Below are 13,525 nucleotides of genomic sequence, written 5' to 3'. Positions count from 1 at the left end.
GGTTACTGAGCACACAAATGAGAAAACAGCGTGAACTGAATTTACAAAAGTCAAAAAAAGTAAAAAAAGTGATTACTTATACATTGCTTTTGGTAGTACTAATAATCGTGTAGTGTGTAGGTAAAAAATCATAAGAATACAAACAGCGTGTTACAAAACAGTGATCACAAACAAATATATACACATAGCAATGTATCGTGTGTAAATATGAATAAATAAAGCATATCAGTAGATCTGTGACATTACTATGTACTATTACTACTACTCATAGTAATGTCACAGATCTACTGATATGCTTTATTTATTCATATTTACACACGATACATTGCTATGTGTATATATTTGTTTGTGATCACTGTTTTGTAACACGCTGTTTGTATTCTTATGATTTTTTACCTACACACTACACGATTATTAGTACTACCAAAAGCAATGTATAAGTAATCACTTTTTTTTACTTTTTTTGACTTTTGTAAATTCAGTTCACGCTGTTTTCTCATTTGTGTGCTCAGTAACCATGGCGATCTCCCCCTCACTGGCAACACGTCAGCTGGACGGACCGGCATTACGTCACTTCCGGAAGTGAGGGACGTCTCGACCGGGATCCGGGCGGCGTGGACTCCACGAGTGGGAGGAGTGCCTCCTGAAGTTAAGGTATTTAAACACTTTATTTGCTTATGTACACTAATCCTGACGACGGGGCTGCGACCCCGAAACGTTGATGTCTTTATGATAATAAATTCACTGCACGCTTTCACCTGATTACATGCTCTGAGTGCCGCCCGTCTGTTTCGCTGTATTGTCGGGTCGTCACCCGAGGGAGGGCACCGTGAGCCAAGGAAGCCTTATCAAGGAGCTGTGAGTGCCGGGTCACATTGTCTGTTTACATTACAAATTGGTTCCTGGCAGGGGTTAACCATTTGTCGACCAGGGCACCACGTACATCCTATATTTCATTTGCTCAGGAGGACTCTTTTCACCCGCAACACACGCACAGGTTGCGGATTTGCACTTTATTCTATTTTGCACAGCACTCAGCACTTTATCTGGACATTCTATTAGTGTAACATGGCTGCACTGGATGAGCAAGTAGCTGATGGCGCTACACACTTTTTGCAATGTGACAACTCTGATACACTCAGTTTCTCTGAGGCTGAAGCAGAGAATATTCTTTTTAAAACCTCGGCTTTTGAAACGGAGGCAGGAACCTCAAGTGATGATCTATATAGAGATTTACTTAAATTACGCAAACGAGAAATCGATTATCTCTATCATGGCATGACGCTGTCAGACTACTTCAGGGCTAAGCAAATCCCACGAGGATTTCGCATCCATAATATGCCCACAATTGGGAGATATGATGTGACATTTTGCAGAAAATGGATCTCTGTGTTGAATAAATGCTCCATGGATCTACTACTCCTTGTGATTGAAGAAGCTACACGGGAGATGAATATCACCAAACAAAAAATTGGAGCATTCAACACAGAGCATGCCATACCACTCTCCCCACCGCCAGACTGGATGACAAAACTGGAAGGAGAAGTTGAGCAATATAAGATCAATCTGATCAAGTTTAAAAAACAGAAACTGATCAAAGTGCAACAAGATTATGCTCAACATAGAGTATACTCATGGCTCTATAACAGCAACACCAGATTTACTCCAGCAAGACAGCAATATGCCAGACGCCGTGAACTACGCCAACCATATTCCAGTACATCAGCCAGCGAAATTGATGAGACCCCCACAAATACACAACAGACAGGAGAGGCCCCTTTAGGGGTTCGTACCAGGGCCATCATCGCAGGCAGAGGAGCACGTTCACGAGGAGAGGGGGACAAACGAGGAGGAAGAAGAGGACCCAAGAACAACTCAAAGCCACCGAGGAGGGGACGCAATTGATATTCAATTTATCCACAAAATTGCTAACTCCTGTGGAAACTAAGGTGTTAAGCAAAGGACTTGGATTTGTCCCCACCAAGTCCATTGATCCTTTTCAATGGAAAATAGAGACTTATAAACTATCCAGATCCCTCAAACTAAAGGAATTTTTTCACAAACAACCACCGGGATATAACAACACGGCTTCCTGTGAAATCCCCTCTCAGGTGAGTAAACTCAATAAATCTACATTTGAACCTACCTCACTTAATCCTTCCATCAGGACTTTTAGCAGGATGATGGAACATTTGGATGAAGAACCCCATTTCTGTCCACACCCTAATATGTCCAAGGACGAGTTTACTGCCCTGAAGGGACTAAGTAAAAGGCAGGACATTATAATCAGGGGTGCGGATAAAGGGGGTGGTATTGTGGTTCTTGATACTGATGTATATAAAACTGAATGCACACGTTTATTGTCTGATCTTAACACATATGGAAGTCTACAGAATGATCCTACTAAGATTTTTAAACGTGAATTAGACACCATTTTATCTGAAGCTGTTTCTGTGGGGATTATCTCTACATCTACATCTAAAGCCTTAAGTAGAGAAAATCCCATTGTACCTATTTTCTATTGCATTCCAAAGATACACAAGGACCCCATTAAGCCCCCCGGCCGGCCGATTATCTCGGCAAGGGGATCATTGTGTGAACCGTTGGCTGTTTACTGTGATACCTTTCTACAACCCTGCATCCAACAAACCAGTACTCACTTAAAAGATACATCCTCGTTACTAAGGATGTTACAGACGATTGATACACTTCCCCCAGATACGATACTAGCATCAATTGACGTCACGAGTCTATATACATGCATACCGCATGAAGCAGGATTACTAGCGGTACGACGCCTAATTACCAATAATCCTCTGTATAAAGGCCCAGAGACTGAGTTTTTCTTACAACTTCTCAGGTACACTCTGACACATAACTACTTCTTACATGATAAAAAATATTACATCCAGCGCACAGGTTGTGCGATGGGGTCAGCGGTAGCCCCAGCCTTTGCAAACATTTACATGTGGGAAGTAGAAAAAGATTTATTTCTACAAGACCAATACATCAATTGTCATCTTAAGCTATACACTAGGTACATTGATGACGTGTTAATTTTCTGGACAGGGCCATTGGAACAATTACACACATTGATACGGACACACAATTTGACATCAAGTCCGGTTAAATTTACCATTGTCTCCCATCCAAACACAATTACTTTTTTGGATGTACAGATTACCCTACAGAATGGCAGAATCAATACGTCACTCTATGTTAAACCCACAGACAGAAACAACCTTCTCAAACACGATAGTTTTCACCCTAGATCAACCACAGGTAGCTTACCTTTTTCCCAGTTTCTTAGGGTGTGTCGCATTGATAACACACCAGAAAAAAGAGATCTTGATCTTGATATGATGTTAAAAAAATTTCAAGAGCGAGGTTATCCACTCAATGAGCTGCAACGGGCCAGGACACAAGCTCTTGAATACACACGGGAACAACTGTTAGCCCCTAAAGAGAAAAAAACGCTGTCTGGGAGATTTCCATGGGTCACACAGTATAACACCAGTAGTACACATCTCACTAAAAAAATGAAACAACTGTGGCCTATAGTGGCATCGGACAAGGAGCTTGGTGAAGTCTTTGACTCTAAACTCCTTGTCAGTCATACCAGAAACAAAAGTATTAGGGATTATGTGGTCAAAACCGACATATCTAACTTTGAAACGCACAAACGACACTTTCTCAGTAGGAAATCGGGTTGTTTCCGTTGTAGTGGCTGCACAACCTGCAGCTATCTTACTCCGGGTGACAAATTTAGACATCCACATACAGGTAAGACATTCACCATACAATATCCACTTACCTGCGAGTCTAAATTTGTCATATACCTCATTATTTGCCCATGTGGACTAGCATACGTGGGCAAAACGGATTGCACGTTTAAAACACGTATGGCGCAACATAGGTATGCAATCCGGGAGGCCATTAAAACAGGCGACAGTGAACAACCTGTAGCCAGGCACTTTGCCCAAGCCAAACATGGCATGGCTACGCTGAGGTACAAAATAATAGATCATGTACCCCAATCACTACGAGGAGGTGATCGTTCTAAGAAACTACTGCAACTAGAATCCAGATGGATACACAGATTAAACACCATCTATCCGAAAGGTTTAAATGAATATATGAACTTGAGATGTTTCCTGTAGATTAATTAATACAGAGTTTTTTACACTCTGTTCTATTTATGTATTTCCACTAGACAGTAGGTTTCTGTTTAGTCGCATTGTTCACATTTTTTACTGTTGATAAGCATCTCTATGGATCAGATTGATTCATAAGTTCCAGACAGCAAGTTTGCATGATTATAGCACCATGGTTAATTACGAAGAGAGTTTATATGTGCTCTCTTATTTTTTAACGAATTTTTATAGATTAACTTTTCAACATGTTCTCATAGTAATGTCACAGATCTACTGATATGCTTTATTTATTCATATTTACACACGATACATTGCTATGTGTATATATTTGTTTGTGATCACTGTTTTGTAACACGCTGTTTGTATTCTTATGATTTTTTACCTACACACTACACGATTATTAGTACTACCAAAAGCAATGTATAAGTAATCACTTTTTTTACTTTTTTTGACTTTTGTAAATTCAGTTCACGCTGTTTTCTCATTTGTGTGCTCAGTAACCATGGCGATCTCCCCCTCACTGGCAACACGTCAGCTGGACGGACCGGCATTACGTCACTTCCGGAAGTGAGGGACGTCTCGACCGGGATCCGGGCGGCGTGGACTCCACGAGTGGGAGGAGTGCCTCCTGAAGTTAAGGTATTTAAACACTTTATTTGCTTATGTACACTAATCCTGACGACGGGGCTGCGACCCCGAAACGTTGATGTCTTTATGATAATAAATTCACTGCACGCTTTCACCTGATTACATGCTCTGAGTGCCGCCCGTCTGTTTCGCTATATATATATATATATATATAAAGTGGGTGCAGGGGATGCAGCTACTATGAGGCCCGGTCTGGTGGCACCTCCAGGGCCCGCAGCTCCCGTTGTACCCAGTCACACTGCACTACATATAGTGAAGGGCCCCTGCAGCAACAAGCCAGGGGTCACATTAATCCAACACACATTTGGCCTGGGGGTCACCCTTTCCCACAACAGCCCCGGCATTGCACCCCCAGCAGTAGCACAAATGGGTTGGCAGAGCTCGGCCTCCACAGGTATGAATCCGCTGGCCTCACAGCAGACATTACCAGCCGGGTGGCTTCATGGGGCTGCATAGCACTTGCAGAGCTTTGTGTCCAGCCTAGATCCCCTACCGCTGGCCTACCTTTTGAGCTGTACCTGGGTCCCACATGCCTTCCTCAATGACACCCTGCAGCTCACACCAAGGTGGATCAGAGCAGAGAGCGGTGAGTACCAGATGAGCCCTGTACCCACCTATCCCACACCCCGCTGTGTGTGACCCACAGTACCCCATTCCACTGTCTGTGTGAACCCCTCTACCCCCTTCCTCTGTGTATGTGACACCATGTTTGACACCCTGTACTTCCCTACCTCTGTGTATATGACACCCTGAACCCCCCTACCCGTTTGTATGACACTCTGTACCCCCCTATACCATCCCGTGTATGATACACTGTACAATCTCTGCCCCGTGTGTGTGTGACACCCTGTTCCTCCTTCCACCATGTATGACACAGTGTACACCCCTTACCCCTATGTGCATGCGTTTCAACTTGTACCCCCCCACACTTCCCCTTCCCCAGAGTATGACACCCTGTACCACCCTACCCGTGTGTGTGAGAAGTCTTGTACCCCCATCCTACCTGTGTGTACATGTGCCATGCTGTACTTCTGCTCTACCCGTGTGTGACCGTTACCCCTGTATATATAGTACTAATACAGATTGACAGAATACTGGATTGATGTATATATATATATATATACACACTTACACTTACACGAACCTTCCTTATTTCAGATATGGGGGGTCGCCGGTCCCTTACTTTGCCAGGGGTGTTTGGACCCCTAGATACACCCCTGGGCAATGTCATACTTTGCTGTACATGTATGGCCGGCCAGAAAAACTGTGAACTATAAATGAGGCCCTAAAAGACATGTAGGTATATGCATTGTATTATAATAGAGATTAGATAATAATATGCCGAATACTAAAATATCAATATACATTTATACTGTGGCTTACTGATAGAGGCGAATTTAAACCTCATGGGACCCTAAGCAAGACACCATTGGGGCCCCCCTTCCTCAAACTGATTGTAGTATGCCCATCAACCATAGCATAAAGTCGCAGCTGATATTTTTCGTCCACCAATGAATCATAGTCTGAGTTGTACTTTGCATGCATCCCAATTGTTACCGCCAAGGTAAAATGAATTTGGACACAGAGAGAGGCAATTTTGGGGGTGTTTGTGGTAGGTAACAGGCAGGTAGTTAGTCAGCCAGCGACTGCGTCCAAAGACACAGTTGCACACTCATGTTCCCAAGGACATTCCACCTCCATAAGGCTGCTCTAGTGTCCAATGGTATGTCAGTGCGGGAATTTGCGATACAGCTGTGGGTGTCTCAGTAGGAAGCTCATCAGATGTGGTATTAGCATAATAATAATAATAATAATTTTATTTATATAGCGCTCTTTCTCCAATAGGACTCAAGGCGCTTAACAGATACATAGCATAATATAGTACAGAAAATAATGAAGTACAGAACAGATTTTCATAAAATACAGAAGCATGGAGATACTAAAGGGACAATTATGGGAATGCTTGAGTAAAAAGGAAAGTCTTGAGTCTACTTTTGAAGGATTCTATAGTTGGGGCTTCTCGCACTGTGCGGGGAAGTGAGTTCCATAGAGTCGGAGCCGCATGACTAAAAGCTCGACCCCCAGATGAATTACGGTAGATTCTAGGTACTGCTAAAAGTCCTTCATCTACAGATCGCAGTAATCGAGTGGGGCAGTATGAGGTCAGTAGCTGCTTCAGGTAACTTGGGCCCTGGTCATGTAGTGCTTCGAAACTTAGTAAGCCAATCTTGAAGATTATTCGCCATCTTACAGGCAGCCAGTGAAGGGAGTAGAGTATGGGTGTTATGTGACTAGAACGGGGCTGGTCGGTTAACAGCCTGTCAGCTGTGTTTTGCACCAGCTGTAAGCGGTGCAATTCTTTTGCTGGGAGACCAAGGTAGAGGGCATTACAGTAGTCTAATCGAGATGATACAAATGCGTGGATGACTTTTGGCAGATCATCTGAGGGAATTAAGTGCTTGATTCTGGCTATGTTCCTCAGGTGAAAGAATGAGGATTTGATTGTGGCTGATATCTGATGTTTAAGTGTCAAGCCACCATCCAGGACAACGCAAAGATTCCGCACACGATCAGTGGTTTGTAATTCTGAATCCCCGAGTGTAAGTCCAGTTGGTTGGCTATGCTGCAGTCTTGTCCTTTGATGTTGCAGTCCTATCATAAGGACCTCTGTTTTATCCGGGTTCAGTCGCAGCCAACTAGCACTCATTCACTCCTGGAGTTCAGCTAGACAGCCATTTAGGGTTGCTATTGGGTTATCAGTGCCCGAAGCGAATAGGACAAGTACAGTTGTGTATCATCTGCATAGCAGTGGTAGACTAGCCCATGGCGCCTGATTATTTCACCCAGCGGGAGCATGTATATTGCAAAAAGCATGGGAGATAGTATAGAACCTTGTGGGACACCATATGGCAATGGCACTGGTGGTGATGAGTATAATCCAGACGATACTCTCTGTGACCTGCCTGTGAGAAATGATTTGAACCAATTTAGGACTGTGCCATCCAGTCCACAAAAATGTATCAGTCGCTCAATCAGAAGCCCATGGTCTACGGTATCAAATGCTGCAGAGAAATCCAGAAGGATTAATATTGAACAGTCACCTCTGTCTCTTGCCGTCAGAAGATCATTTAACACAGACACACCAGGGCTGTTTCAGTGCTATGTCTTCTCCTGAATCCTGATTGGAATGTATCATAGATATCATGGGTTGTCAGGCGGGTTTCCAGTTGATTTGCAACCACTTTCTCAATAACCTTTCCTAGAAAAGGAAGGTTTGATACCGGTCTATAGTTGGTAATGCAGTCGGGATCTAAATTAGGTTTTTTAAGAAGAGGTCTAACAATTGCTACCTTTAGGGGTCCAGGAAATATGCCTGTCTGCAAAGAGCATTGAACAATTTTTGCAAAGACAGGACCAATTATATCCATACAACCTATTAGAAGCTTGGTTGAGGCAGGATCCAGATCACAGGTGGTGGGACGCAAAATCCGAGCAATTTTAGCAATGTCCTTTACATCCACTGGGTGAAAGCTGGTCCATGAAGGCAGGTGGCTTATATTGGCAGGTTTTGTAGTTTGACACTCCTTTGATGGCACTGTGGAGATTCCAGCCCGAATGGTGGATATTTTATCTGCAAAGAAGTTTGCAAACTCGTTACATCTTGTCTGGGAGAGGGTTTAATCAGTCTGCAGGCATGCTGGCTTGCAAAGCATCTCCACTGTGCGGAAAAGTTGAGCTGGCCTATTGTTTGCTGCCGTGATCTCATTTGACAGAAACTGTGATTTCTTGCGGGTGATTGTCGATTGATATTCTTCATTATGCTTTATTAGCTTTATTTTGTCATCCACTAGGTAAGTCTTCCGCCATCATCTTTCCAGTCTATGCCCCCTTTTCTTGAGCTCACTAACACTGTTGTCGAACCAGGGAGCTTGATGTTGTGGTTTACGAGGTCTTATACGCACAGGGGCGATAATATCAATTGCAGCCATAACATCCCTATTATAATAACGGACTAGGGAACAGGGATCTTCACAGGCACCCAGTATAGCAGAGAGATCCAGATTTACTGTTAGAGCCTGGGGAGTCATACCCCTCCTTGGACGATACCTGGTCAACTCCACGGGCAGAGATTTTATTTGAGGGGTTGCAACTGAGAACCAAAGGGCGTGGTGGTCTGACCAGATGACTGGGTTTATTTTTATAATGTTGCTGCAAAAGATAGTGGTGGCTACATCTGCGCTCACCTCTGTATCAGGCCCAATATATTTAGCTAGGTAGACACAGAGAGTAATGTGTTTCCAGAAGTTAGGAGTATAGAGAACCCATTAGTGCTAGGAACAGGCAGCACTCCAAAGATATGAAAAAGGAATAATTATATTACGCAAAATACACGCATAGTTGGTTGTCAACCATATTTTAATATAATATATGAATACAATCTCTCTCTATACACACACACAAAAATATATTATATATATATGGCCCACACACACATACAGTGTATATATATATATATATATATATATAAAATACATGGGAGGGCACAGTGTATATGTGTGTATGTATGTGTGTATATATATATATATATATATATATATATATATATATATATATATATACATACACCTGCTCAAAAAAATAAAGGGAACACTAAAATAACACATCCTAGATCTGAATGAATGAAATATTCTTATTAAATACTTTGTTCTTTACATAGTTGAATGTGCTGACCACAAAATCACACAAAAATTATCAATGGAAATCAAATTTATTAACCCATGGAGGTCTGGATTGGAATCGCCCTCAAAATTAAAGTGGAAAAACATACTACAGGCTGATCCAACTTTGATGTAATGTCCTTAAAATCAGGATTTTGGTACTTACCGATAAATCCCTTTCTCCGATTCCATAGGGGCCACTGGAGCGTAGTTACAATGGGAAATAGTAGGCAGTAATTGGGAGCTGGCACTTTAAAATTCTCACACTGTGGCTAGCTCCTCCCCTACTATCTCCCCTCCAAGCCAGTCTACGTAAAACTGTGCCCGAGGAGAGCTGTAATAAACAAACCGTATTGTAGAGGAGGTTAATGACGCCCTGTAACCCAGGATAACACAAACCCAACCTGGAACAGAACCTAACAAACAACCGGCTAGCCCGAACTCAACAAGCAGTCATATGGTGATCTGCAAACCGTTAAGCAAAAAACAAGGAGGAACAGCGCTGGGCGGGCGTCCAGTGGCCCCTATGGAATCGGAGAAAGGGATTTATCGGTAAGTACCAAAATCCTGATTTCTCCTTCATCCACTAGGGGCCACTGGAGCGTAGTTACAATGGGGACGTCCCAGAGCTCCCAAAACGGGTGGGAGAGCGCTGAGAGTCCTGTAAAACCGCTCGGCCAAAGTGAGATGCAGAGGCCGCAAAAGTGTCAAACTTGTAGAATTTGACAAAACGAATGTCGGTCTGACCAAGTAGCCGCGCGACATAAAGTATTCATGGAGACCCCACGGGCAGCTGCCCACGAAGGTCCCACCACGCACGTAAAGTGCGCTGAAATGGAAAACGGAGGCTCCCGAGCAACCGCCAAGAAGACTGTATCCAACAGCCCAGCATATGCTGGGACCCTGGCTATTTAGTACGGGAGCATCGTACAGAATAAAGAAGAAAAAACCCTTCGTCGAATAGCCTAAGACCTCTGTAGAGAAAGTCAACGAGCCCTGACAACAGTCAAAGAGGACTGAAAAACACTAGTGTCAGATTTATATGAAAAACGGACATGCCCTTTGGGAGAAACGACCGCTGAGGCCGAAGCTCAGCCGGGGGAGTTGCTAATAGAGTACTCCCTGAAAGAGAGCCCGAACTTACGGGCGCCAGGCTAATTTCTTTTGGAAGAAAACCGAAAAAGGTAGGGACCGAAAATTCAGGTCAATGTGGTTTGAAGCGCAGCGGAGCAAAACCTCCCAGAGAAACCAAAGATTACGGCTGAATGGTAACTGAAAGAAGGGGAAAACCCCCTTTTATCCTTATTATGTCCCATACAGCTTTCCAAAAGTGGCAAAAGCGAGAAGAGGTAACAGACTTCTGAAATCGGGGCCTAGTAGGCCTAACCGAACTAGGGAACCCCTCCCTTCTGAGGGCTCGTGAACAGTCACACGGTTAAATGAAACCAGTGTAAGATTGAACAAAGAAAAGGACCCTGTTGAAGTAGACAGTCCAGTCGAGGTAGGAGCCAAGGCTCCTCTACCGACAACAGTTGTAGCCGTATCTTCAAGTCATGGGTGGCCCAACCAGAGCCACCGAGAGGACTAGCACGCATATTCTCCTCCTGTGTTACCGAAAGTGAGGTAGAAATAGAAAAGGAGGCAGGATAGAATAACCAGAAACTCCCAGGAGCCCTGAGGGCATCCTCGGCTACTGCCACCAGAGCTCACGTCGGTGAGTAGTAAAGGGTTAAAGAGTCAGTCAGAACGCCCTGAGGTCGATTCGAAATCTCCGCCCACAGCAGACCAGCTGACAAAACTCCGGGGAATGTTCCCTCACCCAGGAGTCTGACCTGGTGGCCTGATCTGGAAAGAAGATTGTTGTCCCCCGCTCAGAGGGGAATGTAGGCGACCACTCATTGCGTCGCAGCTTGACTGAAGAAATAGAGTACCTGGTACCGAGGAAGGAAAAATCCTCCGACGGACCCTGTTGAGAAAACGTTTATGAGGAGCATAAATCGGATCTTCAGAAGCCACGTAATGTACAGAGTGGGATAGTAGCAGTAGATTGTCCCATTAGGGAACCAACGTCAACCCCTTGAAAAAGAGTTATTCTGTGATCTTCCTGAACCCTGTGGGAGCGGAAGAGAGACCGAAAGAAAAGGACTTACAGTGAAAATGAGAATCCTGTAATGCGACTGAGTAAAGCCCGATGAGGAAACCCAACGGAAATCAGTAAACAGGCATCCCTGAAGACAAGGGACGCGTAAAACTCCCTTTCTTGTTCAACTAGCAATCACAGACTGAAAGGATTCTAAGGCCAGAATAGGCCTGGCCGAGCCAACTGGCTTCGGAACGTGAAAAGAAAACAAAGGCCTGAGAACTGTCCCGATTCAAATGATATGTAAAAAACAGGGATCAACACCCTTTGCGGTTAGAAGCATATGGAGCGCCGCCTGCATTATGACTCTCTTGTCATCGTAAATCGGTCGACCCCTGCCGAGGGACTCCCGAGACGGTTGTACTCCCAAATCTAGTCTGTAACCGCCCAAGCCTTCTTCCACCGACCTGCGCCTACCCTGGGACCCTCCAGGTGGTAGGAAAGTCTGACCTTTAGTGTGTGTATAGGATGATGTAAAATCAGACTGGACCGAGGATGCTGAACCTCTGCTTCAGCTTTTTTTTTTTTTTTCTTCTGAGATCCCCTGGCGACAGAGATATCGCCCGTGTGGAATCGGAAGCCTGAAAGGGCACGGTAAAAATCTAAAGGAAAGACCGGTAAAGGTCTGTCTTGGAGCTGGGGCAGAAGTAGGAGAAAGCAAAGTGGACTTACCTCCAATGGTTCAAGAAATCCTGCAGAAAGTTCCTTCCCCTGAACCATCTGCCCCGTAGGATTTCATGTTCACCTGTCACTGTCGCAGCCCCAGAGGTCGTCGGGTTAAGACAGCCCAAAGCGAAAATGCAGGTTCCGAGACTGCAGACGTGGAGACCTCCAAAGAACATAAAGCAGAATCGTGATTCTGACCCGTACCAAAGTATCAATTGATCCGGATGCGAAACATCCTGTAACCTAGAGGACAATTGTTCCACAACCTACCTGCTCCGGACAAGGTAGAACCCTGCTGCCGTATATGTCTTTGATGGATCCCTGAGCAAGGTTGCCTCAGGAAAACGGCAGCTTGTTGGACCGGCGATACATCGAGGGGTATACCCTGGAGAGGTTCTGATACCCTTTCCTGCCGTCTGCGGGGAAAGGATAGGAAAACAAACATTGTTTGATACCTGAAATTGTGTATTCGGGTGTCTGCCGGCCGTCTACCGGAGCCTGCCCAGCTCATCCGAAACTGGACCAGTCGCTGTCATTTCGTCATCGGCGTCGAACCCTGATGGACTTGACGTGTCCGCCTCCTTTACCTGCAGTCTCAGACGAACTGCTGTATAATGCACCTGGATATTCTGAGACACAGGTTCAGACTCCACAGAAAACAGACACCATCAGTATTGTAACATGGAAGGTTAGCAAGGTTCCTTTAGAAACCTGGAGAGGTGAAATGACGTACAAGGTCTCTGGTTACCAGTGACATTACCTGTATAATCTGAGCTGTTCAAACAGGAGTGTCCTGCAGGTGCATGGAGGGCTCTGCAGATGGCTCCACCGCATACTTCACACCTAAGAGGGAATTCTTTGACTATCCCAGGTGAGACAAACGAAAGGAGAAAAGGTGGGTTAAATAAACACAGCCCTATGTAAGGTCTGCACTATAATGTGTAGTGACCGACACGATTCAAATAAACTTTCTGGAGCAGCGGAGACCTGAACCAGTAACGCTGCGCTGTGGGACAGGAGTCATAGCCCTAGGCTATAGGAGCTCTCCTTAAAGTTTTGTTTGGATTCAAACCCCTGTTCAGATACCCGCTACTAGCGTACTGAGCCACAGCGCTATTTGTCTGATGCCTTACACACATTCCCCAATTACAAATAGCATTAGTAACTAGTGACACCAAGGAATAATAAAGGGAAGGCAA

Source organism: Pseudophryne corroboree, chromosome 2, assembly GCF_028390025.1.
Source record: "Pseudophryne corroboree isolate aPseCor3 chromosome 2, aPseCor3.hap2, whole genome shotgun sequence".
NCBI lineage: Eukaryota > Metazoa > Chordata > Amphibia > Anura > Myobatrachidae > Pseudophryne > Pseudophryne corroboree.
This window is presented reverse-complemented; position numbering follows the sequence as displayed.